General features: G+C 45.2%; 14 non-coding genes across 14 annotated transcripts; all 14 read left to right on the forward strand.

Annotated features, from left to right (window-relative positions):
• The first annotated feature begins 27 nt into the window (after nucleotides 1-27).
• TRNAL-AAG (transfer RNA leucine (anticodon AAG)) lies at nucleotides 28-109 on the forward strand. Its single transcript has one exon. It is a non-coding gene; the product is annotated as a tRNA-Leu (tRNA).
• A 1,889-nt stretch (nucleotides 110-1,998) lies between these two features.
• TRNAL-AAG (transfer RNA leucine (anticodon AAG)) lies at nucleotides 1,999-2,080 on the forward strand. Its single transcript has one exon. It is a non-coding gene; the product is annotated as a tRNA-Leu (tRNA).
• A 1,132-nt stretch (nucleotides 2,081-3,212) lies between these two features.
• Nucleotides 3,213-3,294, forward strand: TRNAL-UAG (transfer RNA leucine (anticodon UAG)). Its single transcript has one exon. It is a non-coding gene; the product is annotated as a tRNA-Leu (tRNA).
• A 70-nt stretch (nucleotides 3,295-3,364) lies between these two features.
• Nucleotides 3,365-3,446, forward strand: TRNAL-UAG (transfer RNA leucine (anticodon UAG)). Its single transcript has one exon. It is a non-coding gene; the product is annotated as a tRNA-Leu (tRNA).
• A 1,130-nt stretch (nucleotides 3,447-4,576) lies between these two features.
• On the forward strand, nucleotides 4,577-4,658 carry TRNAL-AAG (transfer RNA leucine (anticodon AAG)). The gene has a single exon. It is a non-coding gene; the product is annotated as a tRNA-Leu (tRNA).
• A 523-nt stretch (nucleotides 4,659-5,181) lies between these two features.
• Nucleotides 5,182-5,263, forward strand: TRNAL-AAG (transfer RNA leucine (anticodon AAG)). The gene has a single exon. It is a non-coding gene; the product is annotated as a tRNA-Leu (tRNA).
• Nucleotides 5,264-6,395: 1,132 nt separating this feature from the next.
• TRNAL-UAG (transfer RNA leucine (anticodon UAG)) lies at nucleotides 6,396-6,477 on the forward strand. Its single transcript has one exon. It is a non-coding gene; the product is annotated as a tRNA-Leu (tRNA).
• Nucleotides 6,478-6,547: 70 nt separating this feature from the next.
• Nucleotides 6,548-6,629, forward strand: TRNAL-UAG (transfer RNA leucine (anticodon UAG)). The gene has a single exon. It is a non-coding gene; the product is annotated as a tRNA-Leu (tRNA).
• A 1,130-nt stretch (nucleotides 6,630-7,759) lies between these two features.
• Nucleotides 7,760-7,841, forward strand: TRNAL-AAG (transfer RNA leucine (anticodon AAG)). The gene has a single exon. It is a non-coding gene; the product is annotated as a tRNA-Leu (tRNA).
• An 825-nt stretch (nucleotides 7,842-8,666) lies between these two features.
• TRNAL-UAG (transfer RNA leucine (anticodon UAG)) lies at nucleotides 8,667-8,748 on the forward strand. Its single transcript has one exon. It is a non-coding gene; the product is annotated as a tRNA-Leu (tRNA).
• A 2,341-nt stretch (nucleotides 8,749-11,089) lies between these two features.
• Nucleotides 11,090-11,171, forward strand: TRNAL-AAG (transfer RNA leucine (anticodon AAG)). Its single transcript has one exon. It is a non-coding gene; the product is annotated as a tRNA-Leu (tRNA).
• A 1,284-nt stretch (nucleotides 11,172-12,455) lies between these two features.
• On the forward strand, nucleotides 12,456-12,537 carry TRNAL-AAG (transfer RNA leucine (anticodon AAG)). The gene has a single exon. It is a non-coding gene; the product is annotated as a tRNA-Leu (tRNA).
• Nucleotides 12,538-13,819: 1,282 nt separating this feature from the next.
• TRNAL-UAG (transfer RNA leucine (anticodon UAG)) lies at nucleotides 13,820-13,901 on the forward strand. Its single transcript has one exon. It is a non-coding gene; the product is annotated as a tRNA-Leu (tRNA).
• A 980-nt stretch (nucleotides 13,902-14,881) lies between these two features.
• On the forward strand, nucleotides 14,882-14,963 carry TRNAL-UAG (transfer RNA leucine (anticodon UAG)). The gene has a single exon. It is a non-coding gene; the product is annotated as a tRNA-Leu (tRNA).
• Nucleotides 14,964-15,443: the final 480 nt, after the last annotated feature.

The raw sequence follows: 15,443 nt of genomic DNA on the forward strand, positions 1-15,443 counted from the left end.
ATTAGTCTGAGGTGACTTTTGTTTCCAGGTAGAGTGGCCGAGTGGTCTAAGGCGCCGGTTTAAGGCACCAGTCTCTTCGGGGGCGTGGATTCGAATCCCACCTCTATCAGCCTATTTTGTTTTCTACGATTAATAATATGAAGCTTTTGCTTATTAGTCTGAGGTGACCTTTGTTTCCATGTAGAGTGGCCAAGTGGTCTAAGGCGCTGGTTTTAGGCACCAGTCTCTTCGGGGGCGTGGATTCGAATCCCACCTCTATCAGCCTATTTTGTTCTCTAGGATTAAAAATATGAAGCTTTTCTTATTAGTATGAGGTGATTGTTGTTTCCGGGTAGAGTGGCCGAGTGGGCTAAGGCGCTGGTTTTAGGCATCAGTCTCTTCGGAGGCGTGGATTTTAATCCCACCTCTATCAGCAGAGTTTGTTTTCTAGGATTAATAATATGAAGCTTTTGCTTATAAGTCTGAGGTGGCTTTTGTTTACAGGTAGAGTGGCCGAGTGGTCCAGGGCGCTTGTTTAAGGCACCATTCCATTCGGGGCGTGGGGTCGAATCCCACATCTATCAGCCTACTTTGTTTTCTAGGATTAATAATATGAAGCTTTTGCTTATAAGTCTGAGGTGACTTTTGTTTCCAGGTAGAGTGGCCAGGTGGTCGAAGGCGCTGGTTAAAGGCACCTTTCCCTTCGGGGCGTGGATTCGAATCCCTCATCTATCAGCTTACATTCTGTTCTAGGATTAATAATATGAAGCTTTTGCTTATTAGTCTGAGGTGACCTTTGTTTCTATGTAGAGTGGCCGAGTGGTCTAAGGCGCTGGTTTTAGGCACCAGTTTCTTCGGGGGCGTGGAATCGAATTCCACATCTATCAGCCTATTTTGTTTCCTAGAAATAATAATATGAAGCTATTGATTATTAGTCTGAGGTGACTTTTTTTTCCAGGTACAGTGGCCGAGTGGTCTAAGGCGCCAGTTTAAGGCACCAGTCTCTTCGGGGGCGTGGATTCGAATCCCACCTCTATCAGCCTATTTTGTATTCTACGATTAATAATATGAAGCTTTTGCTTATTAGTCTGAGGTGACCTTTGTTTCAATGTAGAGTGGCCGAGTGGTCTAAGGCGCTGGTTTTAGGCACCTGTCTCTTCGGGGGCGTGGATTCGAATCCCACCTCAATCAGCCTATTTTGTTTTCTAGGATTAATAATATGAAGCTTTTGCTTATTAGTCTGATGTGACCTTTGTTTCCATGTAGAGTGGCCGAGTGGTCTAAGGCGCTGGTTTTAGGCACCAGTCTCTTCGGGGGCGTGGATTCGAATTCCACATCTATCAGCCTACTTTGTTTCCTAGAAATAATAATATGAAGCTTTTGCTTATTAGTCTGAGGTGACGTTTGTTTCCAGGTACAGTGGCCGAGTGGTCTAAGGCGCCGGTTTAAGGCACCAGTTTCTTCGGGGGCGTGGATTCGAATCCCACCTCTATCAGCCTATTTTGTTTTCTACGATTAATAATATGAAGCTTTTGCTTATTAGTCTGAGGTGACATTTGTTTCCATGTAGAGTGGCCGAGTGGTCTAAGGCGCTGGTTTTAGGCATCAGTCTCTTCGGGGGCGTGGATTTTAATCCCACCTCTATCAGCAGAGTTTGTTTTCTAGGATTAATAATATGAAGCTTTTGCTCATAAGTCTGAGGTGACTTTTGTTTACAGGTAGAGTGGCCGAGTGGTCCAGGGCGCTTGTTTAAGGCACCATTCCATTCGGGGCGTGGGGTCGAATCCCACATCTATCAGCCTAATTGTTTTCTAGGATTAATAATATGAAGCTTTTGCTTATAAGTCTGAGGTGACTTTTGTTTCCAGGTAGAGTGGCCAGGTGGTCGAAGGCGCCGGTTTAAGGCACCAGTCTCTTCGGGGGCGTGGATTCGAATCCCTCATCTATCAGCTTACATTCTGTTCTAGGATTAATAATATGAAGCTTTTGGTTATTAGTCTGAGGTGACTTTTGTTTCCAGGTAGAGTGGCCGAGTGGTCGAAGGCGCCGGTTTAAGGCACCAGTCTCTTCGGGGGCGTGGATTCGAATCCCACCTCTATCAGCCTATTTTGTTTTCTACGATTAATAATATGAAGCTTTTGCTTATAAGTCTGAGGTGACCTTTGTTTCTATGTAGAGTGGCCGAGTGGTCTAAGGCGCTGGTTTTAGGCACCAGTCTCTTCGGGGGCGTGGATTCGAATTCCACATCTATCAGCCTATTTTGTTTCCTAGAAATAATAATATGAAGCTTTTGATTATTAGTCTGAGGTGACGTTTGTTTCCAGGTACAGTGGCCGAGTGGTCTAAGGCGCCAGTTTAAGGCACCAGTCTCTTCGGGGGCGTGGATTCGAATCCCACCTCTATCAGCCTATTTTGTTTTCTACGATTAATAATATGAAGCTTTTGCTTATTAGTCTGAGGTGACCTTTGTTTCCATGTAGAGTGGCCGAGTGGTCTAAGGCGCTGGTTTTAGGCACCAGCCTCTTCGGGGGCGTGGATTCGAATCCCACCTCTATCAGCCTATTTTTTTTTCTAGGATTAATAATATGAAGCTTTTGCTTATTAGTCTGATGTGACCTTTGTTTCCATGTAGAGTGGCCGAGTGGTCTAAGGCGCTGGTTTTAGGCACCAGTCTCTTCGGGGGCGTGGATTCGAATTCCACATCTATCAGCCTACTTTGTTTCCTAGAAATAATAATATGAAGCTTTTGGTTATTAGTCTGAGGTGACTTTTGTTTCCAGGTAGTGGCCGAGTGGTCTAAGGCGCCGGTTTAAGGCACCAGTCTCTTCGGGGGCGTGGATTCGAATCCCACCTCTATCAGCCTATTTTGCTTTCTACGATTAATAATATGAAGCCTTTGCTTATTAGTCTGAGGTGACCTTTGTTTCCATGTAGAGTGGCCGAGTGGTCTAAGGCGCTGGTTTTAGGCACCAGTCTCTTCGGGGGCGTGGATTCGAATTCGACATCTATCAGCCTATTTTGTTTCCTAGAAATAATAATATGAAGCTTTTGATTATTAGTCTGAGGTGACGTTTGTTTCCAGGTACAGTGGCCGAGTGGTCTAAGGCGCCGGTTTAAGGCACCAGTCTCTTCGGGGGCGTGGATTCAAATCCCACCTCTATCAGCCTATTTTGTTTTCTACGATTAATAATATGAAGCTTTTGCTTATTAGTCTGAGGTGACCTTTGTTTCCATGTAGAGTGGCCGAGTGGTCTAAGGCGCTGGTTTTAGGCACCAGTCTCTTCGGGGGCGTGGATTCGAATCCCACCTCTATCAGCCTATTTTGTTTTCTACGATTAATAATATGAAGCTTTTGCTTATTAGTCTGAGGTGACCTTTGTTTCCATGTAGAGTGGCCGAGTGGTCTAAGGCGCTGGTTTTAGGCACCAGTCTCTTCGGGGGCGTGGATTCGAATCCCACCTCTATCAGCTTATTTTGTTTTCTAGGATTAATAATATGAAGCTTTTGCTTATTAGTCTGATGTGACCTTTGTTTCCATGTAGAGTGGCCGAGTGGTCTAAGGCGCTGGTTTTAGGCACCAGTCTCTTCGGGGGCGTGGATTCGAATTCCACATCTATCAGCCTACTTTGTTTCCTAGAAATAATAATATGAAGCTTTTTCTTATTAGTCTGAGGTGACGTTTGTTTCCAGGTACAGTGGCCGAGTGGTCTAAGGCGCCGGTTTAAGGCACCAGTCTCTTCGGGGGCGTGGATTCGAATCCCACCTCTATGAGCTTATTTTGTTCTCTAGGATTAATAATACGAAGCTTTTCTTATTAGTCTGAGGTGATTGTTGTTTCCGGGTAGAGTGGCCGAGTGGTCTAAGGCGCTGGTTTTAGCCATCAGTCTCTTCGGGGGCGTGGATTTTAATCCCACCTCTATCAGCAGAGTTTGTTTTCTAGGATTAATAATATGAAGCTTTTGCTTATAAGTCTGAGGTGACTTTTGTTTACAGGTAGAGTGGCCGAGTGGTCCAGGGCGCTTGTTTAAGGCACCATTCCATTCGGGGCGTGGGGTCGAATCCCACATCTATCAGCCTACTTTGTTTTCTAGGATTAATAATATGAAGCTTTTGCTTATAAGTCTGAGGTGACCTTTGTTTCCATGTAGAGTGGCCGAGTGGTCTAAGGCGCTGATTTTAGGCACCAGTCTCGTCGGGGGCGTGGATTCGAATCCCACCTCTATCAGCCTATTTTGTTCTCTAGGATTAATAATATGAAGCTTTTCTTATTAGTCTGAGGTGATTGTTGTTTCCGGGTAGAGTGGCCGAGTGGTCTAAGGCGCTGGTTTTAGGCATCAGTCTCTTCGGGGGCGTGGATTTTAATCCCACCTCTATCAGCAGAGTTTGTTTTCTAGGATTAATAATATGAAGCTTTTGCTCATAAGTCTGAGGTGACTTTTGTTTACAGGTAGAGTGGCCGAGTGGTCCATTGCGCTTGTTTAAGGCACCATTCCATTCGGGGCGTGGGGTCGAATCCCACATCTATCAGCTTACATTCTGTTCTAGGATTAATAATATGAAGCTTTTGGTTATTAGTCTGAGGTGACTTTTGTTTCCAGGTAGAGTGGCCGAGTGGTCTAAGGCGCCGGTTTAAGGCACCAGTCTCTTCGGGGGCGTGGATTCGAATCCCACCTCTATCAGCCTATTTTGTTTTCTACGATTAATAATATGAAGCTTTTGCTTATAAGTCTGAGGTGACTTTTGTTTTCAGGTAGAGTGGCCGAGTGGTCTAAGGCGCCGGTTTAAGGCACCAGTCTCTTCGGGGGCGTGGATTTTAATCCCACCTCTATCAGCAGAGTTTGTTTTCTAGGATTAATAATATGAAGCTTTTGCTCATAAGTCTGAGGTGACTTTTGTTTACAGGTAGAGTGGCCGAGTGGTCCAGGGCGCTTGTTTAAGGCACCATTCCATTCGGGGCGTGGGGTCGAATCCCACATCTATCAGCCTAATTGTTTTCTAGGATTAATAATATGAAGCTTTTGCTTATAAGTCTGAGGTGACTTTTGTTTCCAGGTAGAGTGGCCAGGTGGTCGAAGGCGCTGGTTAAAGGCACCATTCCCTTCGGGGCGTGGATTCGAATCCCTCATCTATCAGCTTACATTCTGTTCTAGGATTAATAATATGAAGCTTTTGGTTATTAGTCTGAGGTGACTTTTGTTTCCAGGTAGAGTGGCCGAGTGGTCGAAGGCGCCGGTTTAAGGCACCAGTCTCTTCGGGGGCGTGGATTCGAATCCCACCTCTATCAGCCTATTTTGTTTTCTACGATTAATAATATGAAGCTTTTGCTTATAAGTCTGAGGTGACCTTTGTTTCTATGTAGAGTGGCCGAGTGGTCTAAGGCGCTGGTTTTAGGCACCAGTCTCTTCGGGGGCGTGGATTCGAATTCCACATCTATCAGCCTATTTTGTTTCCTAGAAATAATAATATGAAGCTTCTGATTATTAGTCTGAGGTGACGTTTGTTTCCAGGTACAGTGGCCGAGTGGTCTAAGGCGCCAGTTTAAGGCACCAGTCTCTTCGGGGGCGTGGATTCGAATCCCACCTCTATCAGCCTATTTTGTTTTCTACGATTAATAATATGAAGCTTTTGCTTATTAGTCTGAGGTGACCTTTGTTTCCATGTAGAGTGGCCGAGTGGTCTAAGGCGCTGGTTTTAGGCACCAGCCTCTTCGGGGGCGTGGATTCGAATCCCACCTCTATCAGCCTATTTTTTTTTCTAGGATTAATAATATGAAGCTTTTGCTTATTAGTCTGATGTGACCTTTGTTTCCATGTAGAGTGGCCGAGTGGTCTAAGGCGCTGGTTTTAGGCACCAGTCTCTTCGGGGGCGTGGATTCGAATTCCACATCTATCAGCCTACTTTGTTTCCTAGAAATAATAATATGAAGCTTTTGGTTATTAGTCTGAGGTGACTTTTGTTTCCAGGTAGTGGCCGAGTGGTCTAAGGCGCCGGTTTAAGGCACCAGTCTCTTCGGGGGCGTGGATTCGAATCCCACCTCTATCAGCCTATTTTGCTTTCTACGATTAATAATATGAAGCCTTTGCTTATTAGTCTGAGGTGACCTTTGTTTCCATGTAGAGTGGCCGAGTGGTCTAAGGCGCTGGTTTTAGGCACCAGTCTCTTCGGGGGCGTGGATTCGAATTCGACATCTATCAGCCTATTTTGTTTCCTAGAAATAATAATATGAAGCTTTTGATTATTAGTCTGAGGTGACGTTTGTTTCCAGGTACAGTGGCCGAGTGGTCTAAGGCGCCGGTTTAAGGCACCAGTCTCTTCGGGGGCGTGGATTCAAATCCCACCTCTATCAGCCTATTTTGTTTTCTACGATTAATAATATGAAGCTTTTGCTTATTAGTCTGAGGTGACCTTTGTTTCCATGTAGAGTGGCCGAGTGGTCTAAGGCGCTGGTTTTAGGCACCAGTCTCTTCGGGGGCGTGGATTCGAATCCCACCTCTATCAGCCTATTTTGTTTTCTACGATTAATAATATGAAGCTTTTGCTTATTAGTCTGAGGTGACCTTTGTTTCCATGTAGAGTGGCCGAGTGGTCTAAGGCGCTGGTTTTAGGCACCAGTCTCTTCGGGGGCGTGGATTCGAATCCCACCTCTATCAGCTTATTTTGTTTTCTAGGATTAATAATATGAAGCTTTTGCTTATTAGTCTGATGTGACCTTTGTTTCCATGTAGAGTGGCCGAGTGGTCTAAGGCGCTGGTTTTAGGCACCAGTCTCTTCGGGGGCGTGGATTCGAATTCCACATCTATCAGCCTACTTTGTTTCCTAGAAATAATAATATGAAGCTTTTTCTTATTAGTCTGAGGTGACGTTTGTTTCCAGGTACAGTGGCCGAGTGGTCTAAGGCGCCGGTTTAAGGCACCAGTCTCTTCGGGGGCGTGGATTCGAATCCCACCTCTATGAGCTTATTTTGTTCTCTAGGATTAATAATACGAAGCTTTTCTTATTAGTCTGAGGTGATTGTTGTTTCCGGGTAGAGTGGCCGAGTGGTCTAAGGCGCTGGTTTTAGCCATCAGTCTCTTCGGGGGCGTGGATTTTAATCCCACCTCTATCAGCAGAGTTTGTTTTCTAGGATTAATAATATGAAGCTTTTGCTTATAAGTCTGAGGTGACTTTTGTTTACAGGTAGAGTGGCCGAGTGGTCCAGGGCGCTTGTTTAAGGCACCATTCCATTCGGGGCGTGGGGTCGAATCCCACATCTATCAGCCTACTTTGTTTTCTAGGATTAATAATATGAAGCTTTTGCTTATAAGTCTGAGGTGACCTTTGTTTCCATGTAGAGTGGCCGAGTGGTCTAAGGCGCTGATTTTAGGCACCAGTCTCGTCGGGGGCGTGGACTCGAATCCCACCTCTATCAGCCTATTTTGTTCTCTAGGATTAATAATATGAAGCTTTTCTTATTAGTCTGAGGTGATTGTTGTTTCCGGGTAGAGTGGCCGAGTGGTCTAAGGCGCTGGTTTTAGGCATCAGTCTCTTCGGGGGCGTGGATTTTAATCCCACCTCTATCAGCAGAGTTTGTTTTCTAGGATTAATAATATGAAGCTTTTGCTCATAAGTCTGAGGTGACTTTTGTTTACAGGTAGAGTGGCCGAGTGGTCCATTGCGCTTGTTTAAGGCACCATTCCATTCGGGGCGTGGGGTCGAATCCCACATCTATCAGCTTACATTCTGTTCTAGGATTAATAATATGAAGCTTTTGGTTATTAGTCTGAGGTGACTTTTGTTTCCAGGTAGAGTGGCCGAGTGGTCTAAGGCGCCGGTTTAAGGCACCAGTCTCTTCGGGGGCGTGGATTCGAATCCCACCTCTATCAGCCTATTTTGTTTTCTACGATTAATAATATGAAGCTTTTGCTTATAAGTCTGAGGTGACTTTTGTTTTCAGGTAGAGTGGCCGAGTGGTCCAGGGCGCTTGTTTAAGGCACCATTCCATTCGGGGCGTGGGGTCGAATCCCACATCTATCAGCCTACTTTGTTTTCTAGGATTAATAATATGAAGCTTTTGCTTATAAGTCTGAGGTGACTTTTGTTTCCAGGTAGAGTGGCCAGGTGGTCGAAGGCGCTGGTTAAAGGCACCATTCCCTTCGGGGCGTGGATTCGAATCCCTCATCTATCAGCTTACATCTGTTCTAGGATTAATAATATGAAGCTTTTGGTTATTAGTCTGAGGTGACTTTTGTTTCCAGGTAGTGGCCGAGTGGTCTAAGGCGCCGGTTTAAGGCACCAGTCTCTTCGGGGGCGTGGATTCGAATCCCACCTCTATCAGCCTATTTTGCTTTCTACGATTAATAATATGAAGCTTTTGCTTATTAGTCTGAGGTGACCTTTGTTTCCATGTAGAGTGGCCGAGTGGTCTAAGGCGCTGGTTTTAGGCACCAGTCTCTTCGGGGGCGTGGATTCGAATTCGACATCTATCAGCCTATTTTGTTTCCTAGAAATAATAATATGAAGCTTTTGATTATTAGTCTGAGGTGACGTTTGTTTCCAGGTACAGTGGCCGAGTGGTCTAAGGCGCCGGTTTTAGGCACCAGTCTCTTCGGGGGCGTGGATTCGAATCCCACCTCTATCAGCCTATTTTGTTTTCTACGATTAATAATATGAAGCTTTTGCTTATTAGTCTGAGGTGACCTTTGTTTCCATGTAGAGTGGCCGAGTGGTCTAAGGCGCTGGTTTTAGGCACCAGTCTCTTCGGGGGCGTGGATTCGAATCCCACCTCTATCAGCCTATTTTGTTCTCTAGGATTAAAAATATGAAGCTTTTCTTATTAGTCTGTGGTGATTGTTGTTTCCGGGTAGAGTGGCCGAGTGGTCTAAGGCGCTGGTTTTAGGCATCAGTCTCTTCGGGGGCGTGGATTTTAATCCCACCTCTATCAGCAGAGTTTGTTTTCTAGGATTAATAATATGAAGCTTTTGCTTATAAGTCTGAGGAGACTTTTGTTTACAGGTAGAGTGGCCGAGTGGTTCAGGGCGCTTGTTTAAGGCACCATTCCATTCGGGGCGTGGGGTCGAATCCCACATCTATCAGCCTACTTTGTTTTCTTGGATTAATAATATGAAACTTTTGCTTATAAGTCTGAGGTGACTTTTGTTTCCAGGTAGAGTTGCCAGGTGTTCGAAGGCGCTGGTTAAAGGCACCATTCCCTTCGGGGCGTGGATTCGAATCCCTCATCTATCAGCTTACATTCTGTTCTAGGATTAATAATATGAAGCTTTTGGTTATTAGTCTGAGGTGACTTTTGTTTCCAGGTAGAGTGGCCGAGTGGTCTAAGGCGCTGGTTTTAGCCATCACTCTCTTCGGGGGCGTGGATTTTAATCCCACCTCTATCAGCAGAGTTTGTTTTCTAGGATCAATAATATGAAGCTTTTGCTTATTAGTCTGATGTGACCTTTGTTTCCAGGTACAGTGGCCGAGTGGTCTAAGGCGCCGGTTTAAGGCACCAGTCTCATCGGGGGCGTGGATTCGAATACCACCTTTTTCAGCCTATTTTGTTTTCTACGATTAATAATATGAAGCTTTTGCTTATTAGTCTGAGGGAACCTTTGTTTCCATGTAGAGTGGCCGAGTGGTCTAAGGCGTTGGTTTTAGGCACCAGTCTCTTCGGGGGCGTGGATTCGAGTCCCACCTCTATCAGCCTATTTTGTTCTCTAGGATTAATAATATGAAGCTTTTCTTATTAGTCTGAGGTGACCTTTGTTTCCGGGTAGAGTGGCCGAGTGGTCTAAGGCGCTGGTTTTAGGCATCAGTCTCTTCGGGGGCGTGGATTTTAATCCCACCTCTATCAGCAGAGTTTGTTTTCTAGGATTAATAATATGAAGCTTTTGCTTATAAGTCTGAGGTGACTTTTGTTTACAGGTAGAGTGGCCGAGTGGTCCAGGGCGCTTGTTTAAGGCACCATTCCATTCGGGGCGTGGGGTCGAATCCCACATCTATCAGCCTACTTTTTTTTCTAGGATTAAAAATATGAAGCTTTTGCTTATAAGTCTGAGGTGACTTTTGTTTCCAGGTAGAGTGGCCAGGTGGTCGAAGGCGCTGGTTAAAGGCACCTTTCCCTTCGGGGCGTGGATTCGAATCCCTCATCTATCAGCTTACATTCTGTTCTAGGATTAATAATATGAAGCTTTTGCTTATTAGTCTGATGTGACCTTTGTTTCCATGTAGAGTGGCCGAGTGGTCTAAGGCGCTGGTTTTAGGCACCAGTCTCTTCGGGGGCGTGGATTCGAATTCCACATCTATCAGCCTACTTTGTTTCCTAGAAATAATAATATGAAGCTTTCGCTTATTAGTCTAAGGTGACGTTTGTTTCCAGGTACAGTGGCCGAGTGGTCTAAGGCGCCGGTTTAAGGCACCAGTCTCTTCGGGGGCGTGGATTCGAATCCCACCTCTATCAGCCTATTTTGTTTTCTACGATTAATAATATGAAGCTTTTGCTTATTAGTCTGAGGTGACATTTGTTTCCATGTAGAGTGGCCGAGTGGTCTAAGGCGCTGGTTTTAGGCACCAGTCTCTTCGGGGACGTGGATTCGAATCCCACCTCTATCAGCCTATTTTGTTCTCTAGGATTAATAATATGAAGCTTTTCTTATTAGTCTGAGGTGATTGTTGTTTCCGGGTAGAGTGGCCGAGTGGTCTAAGGCGCTGGTTTTAGGCATCAGTCTCTTCGGGGGCGTGGATTTTAATCCCACCTCTATCAGCAGAGTTTTTTTTCTAGGATTAATAATATGAAGCTTTTGCTCATAAGTCTGAGGTGTCTTTTGTTTACAGGTAGAGTGGCCGAGTGGTCCAGGGCGCTTGTTTATGGCACCATTCCATTCGGGGCGTGGGGTCGAATCCCACATCTATCAGCCTACTTTGTTTTCTAGGATTAATAATATGAAGCTTTTGCTTATAAGTCTGAGGTGACTTTTGTTTCCAGGTAGAGTGGCCAGGTGGTCGAAGGCGCTGGTTAAAGGCACCATTCCCTTCGGGGCGTGGATTCGAATCCCTCATCTATCAGCTTACATTCTGTTCTAGGATTAATAATATGAAGCTTTTGGTTATTAGTCTGAGGTGACTTTTGTTTCCAGGTAGAGTGGCCGAGTGGTCTAAGGCGCCGGTTTAAGGCACCAGTCTCTTCGGGGGCGTGGATTCGAATCCCACCTCTATCAGCCTATTTTGTTTTCTACGATTAATAATATGAAGCTTTTGCTTATTAGTCTGAGGTGACCTTTGTTTCTATGTAGAGTGGCCGAGTGGTCTAAGGCGCTGGTTTTAGGCACCAGTCTCTTCGGGGGCGTGGATTCGAATTCCACATCTATCAGCCTATTTTGTTTCCTAGAAATAATAATATGAAGCTTTTGATTATTAGTCTGAGGTGACGTTTGTTTCCAGGTACAGTGGCCGAGTGGTCTAAGGCGCCAGTTTAAGGCACCAGTCTCTTCGGGGGCGTGGATTCGAATCCCACCTCTATCAGCCTATTTTGTTTTCTACGATTAATAATATGAAGCTTTTGCTTATTAGTCTGAGGTGACCTTTGTTTCCATGTAGAGTGGCTGAGTGGTCTAAGGCGCTGGTTTTAGGCACCAGTCTCTTCGGGGGCGTGGATTCGAATCCCACCTCTATCAGCCTATTTTGTTTTCTAGGATTAATAATATGAAGCTTTTGCTTATTAGTCTGATGTGACCTTTGTTTCCATGTAGAGTGGCCGAGTGGTCTAAGGCGCTGGTTTTAGGCACCAGTCTCTTCGGGGGCGTGGATTCGAATTCCACATCTATCAGCCTACTTTGTTTCCTAGAAATAATAATATGAAGCTTTTGCTTATTAGTCTGAGGTGACGTTTGTTTCCAGGTACAGTGGCCGAGTGGTCTAAGGCGCCGGTTTAAGGCACCAGTCTCTTCGGGGGCGTGGATTCGAATCCTACCTCTATCAGCCTATTTTGTTCTCTGGGATTAATAATATGAAGCTTTTGCTTATTAGTCTGAGGTGACATTTGTTTCCATGTAGAGTGGCCGAGTGGTCTAAGTCGCTGGTTTTAGGCACCAGTCTCTTCGGGGGCGTGGATTCGAATCCCACCTCTATCAGCCTATTTTGTTCTCTAGGATTAATAATATGAAGCTTTTCTTATTAGTCTGAGGTGATTGTTGTTTCCGGGTAGAGTGGCCGAGTGGTCTAAGGCGCTGGTTTTAGGCATCAGTCTCTTCGGGGGCGTGGATTTTAATCCCACCTCTATCAGCAGAGTTTGTTTTCTAGGATTAATAATATGAAGCTTTTGCTCATAAGTCTGAGGTGACTTTTGTTTACAGGTAGAGTGGCCGAGTGGTCCATTGCGCTTGTTTAAGGCACCATTCCATTCGGGGCGTGGGGTCGAATCCCACATCTATCAGCTTACATTCTGTTCTAGGATTAATAATATGAAGCTTTTGGTTATTAGTCTGAGGTGACTTTTGTTTCCAGGTAGAGTGGCCGAGTGGTCTAAGGCGCCGGTTTAAGGCACCAGTCTCTTCGGGGGCGTGGATTCGAATCCCACCTCTATCAGCCTATTTTGTTTTCTACGATTAATAATATGAAGCTTTTGCTTATTAGTCTGAGGTGACCTTTGTTTCCATGTAGAGTGGCCGAGTGGTCTAAGGCGCTGGTTTTAGGCACCAGTCTCTTCGGGGGCGTGGATTCGAATTCCACATCTATCAGCCTACTTTGTTTCCTAGAAATAATAATATGAAGCTTTTGCTTATTAGTCTGAGGTGACGTTTGTTTCCAGGTACAGTGGCCGAGTGGTCTAGGGCGCCGGTTTAAGGCACCAGTCTCTTCGGGGGCGTGGATTCGAATCCTACCTCTATCAGCCTATTTTGTTCTCTGGGATTAATAATATGAAGCTTTTGCTTATTAGTCTGAGGTGACATTTGTTTCCGTGTAGAGTGGCCGAGTGGTCTAAGTCGCTGGTTTTAGGCACCAGTCTCTTCGGGGGCGTGGATTCGAATCCCACCTCTATCAGCCTATTTTGTTCTCTAGGATTAATAATATGAAGCTTTTCTTATTAGTCTGAGGTGATTGTTGTTTCCGGCTAGAGTGGCCGAGTGGTCTAAGGCGCTGGTTTTAGGCATCAGTCTCTTCGGGGGCGTGGATTTTAATCCCACCTCTATCAGCAGAGTTTGTTTTCTAGGATTAATAATATGAAGCTTTTGCTTATAAGTCTGAGGTGACTTTTGTTTACAGGTAGAGTGGCCGAGTGGTCCAGGGCGCTTGTTTAAGGCACCATTCCATTCGGGGCGTGGGGTCGAATCCCACATCTATCAGCCTACTTTTTTTCTAGGATTAAAAATATGAAGCTTTTGCTTATAAGTCTGAGGTGACTTTTGTTTCCAGGTAGAGTGGCCAGGTGGTCGAAGGCGCTGGTTAAAGGCACCTTTCCCTTCGGGGCGTGGATTCGAATCCCTCATCTATCAGCTTACATTCTGTTCTAGGATTAATAATATGAAGCTTTTGCTTATTAGTCTGAGGTGACCTTTGTTTCTATGTAGAGTGGCCGAGTGGTCTAAGGCGCTGGTTTTAGGCACCAGTCTCTTTGGGGGCGTGGATTCGAATTCCACATCTATCAGCCTATTTTGTTTCCTAGAAATAATAATATGAAGCTTTTGATTATTAGTCTGAGGTGACGTTTGTTTCCAGGTACAGTGGCCGAGTGGTCTAAGGCGCCAGTTTAAGGCACCAGTCTCTTCGGGGGCGTGGATTCGAATCGCACCTCTATCAGCCTATTTTGTATTCTACGATTAATAATATGAAGCTTTTGCCAATTAGTCTGAGGTGACCTTTGTTTCCATGTAGAGTGGCCGAGTGGTCTAAGGCGCTGGTTTTAGGCACCAGTCTCTTCGGGGGCGTGGATTCGAATCCCACCTCTATCAGCCTATTTTGTTTTCTAGGATTAATAATATGAAGCTTTTGCTTATTAGTCTGATGTGACCTTTGTTTCCATGTAGAGTGGCCGAGTGGTCTAAGGCGCTGGTTTTAGGCACCAGTCTCTTCGGGGGCGTGGATTCGAATTCCACATCTATCAGCCTACTTTGTTTCCTAGAAATAATAATATGAAGCTTTCGCTTATTAGTCTAAGGTGACGTTTGTTTCCAGGTACAGTGGCCGAGTGGTCTAAGGCGCCGGTTTAAGGCACCAGTCTCTTCGGGGGCGTGGATTCGAATCCCACCTCTATCAGCAGAGTTTGTTTTCTAGGATTAATAATATGAAGCTTTTGCTTATAAGTCTGAGGTGACTTTTGTTTACAGGTAGAGTGGCCGAGTGGTCCAGGGCGCTTGTTTAAGGCACCATTCCATTCGGGGCGTGGGGTCGAATCCCACATCTATCAGCCTACTTTTTTTTCTAGGATTAAAAATATGAAGCTTTTGCTTATAAGTCTGAGGTGACTTTTGTTTCCAGGTAGAGTGGCCAGGTGGTCGAAGGCGCTGGTTAAAGGCACCTTTCCCTTCGGGGCGTGGATTCGAATCCCTCATCTATCAGCTTACATTCTGTTCTAGGATTAATAATATGAAGCTTTTGCTTATTAGTCTGAGGTGACCTTTGTTTCTATGTAGAGTGGCCGAGTGGTCTAAGGCGCTGGTTTTAGGCACCAGTCTCTTTGGGGGCGTGGATTCGAATTCCACATCTATCAGCCTATTTTGTTTCCTAGAAATAATAATATGAAGCTTTTGATTATTAGTCTGAGGTGACGTTTGTTTCCAGGTACAGTGGCCGAGTGGTCTAAGGCGCCAGTTTAAGGCACCAGTCTCTTCGGGGGCGTGGATTCGAATCGCACCTCTATCAGCCTATTTTGTATTCTACGATTAATAATATGAAGCTTTTGCCAATTAGTCTGAGGTGACCTTTGTTTCCATGTAGAGTGGCCGAGTGGTCTAAGGCGCTGGTTTTAGGCACCAGTCTCTTCGGGGGCGTGGATTCGAATCCCACCTCTATCAGCCTATTTTGTTTTCTAGGATTAATAATATGAAGCTTTTGCTTATTAGTCTGATGTGACCTTTGTTTCCATGTAGAGTGGCCGAGTGGTCTAAGGCGCTGGTTTTAGGCACCAGTCTCTTCGGGGGCGTGGATTCGAATTCCACATCTATCAGCCTACTTTGTTTCCTAGAAATAATAATATGAAGCTTTCGCTTATTAGTCTAAGGTGACGTTTGTTTCCAGGTACAGTGGCCGAGTGGTCTAAGGCGCCGGTTTAAGGCACCAGTCTCTTCGGGGGCGTGGATTCGAATCCCACCTCTATCAGCCTATTTTGTTTTCTACGATTAATAATATGAAGCTTTTGCTTATTAGTCTGAGGTTACATTTGTTTCCATGTAGAGTGGCCGAGTGGTCTAAGGCGCTGGTTAAAGGCACCATTCCCTTCGGGGCGTGGATTCGAATCCCTCATCTATCAGCTTACATTCTGCTCTAGGATTAAT

Source organism: Phalangium opilio, unplaced genomic scaffold, assembly GCF_054372755.1.
Source record: "Phalangium opilio isolate 3A_F unplaced genomic scaffold, DU_Popi_V2 ptg000246l_1, whole genome shotgun sequence".
Lineage (NCBI taxonomy): Eukaryota > Metazoa > Arthropoda > Arachnida > Opiliones > Phalangiidae > Phalangium > Phalangium opilio.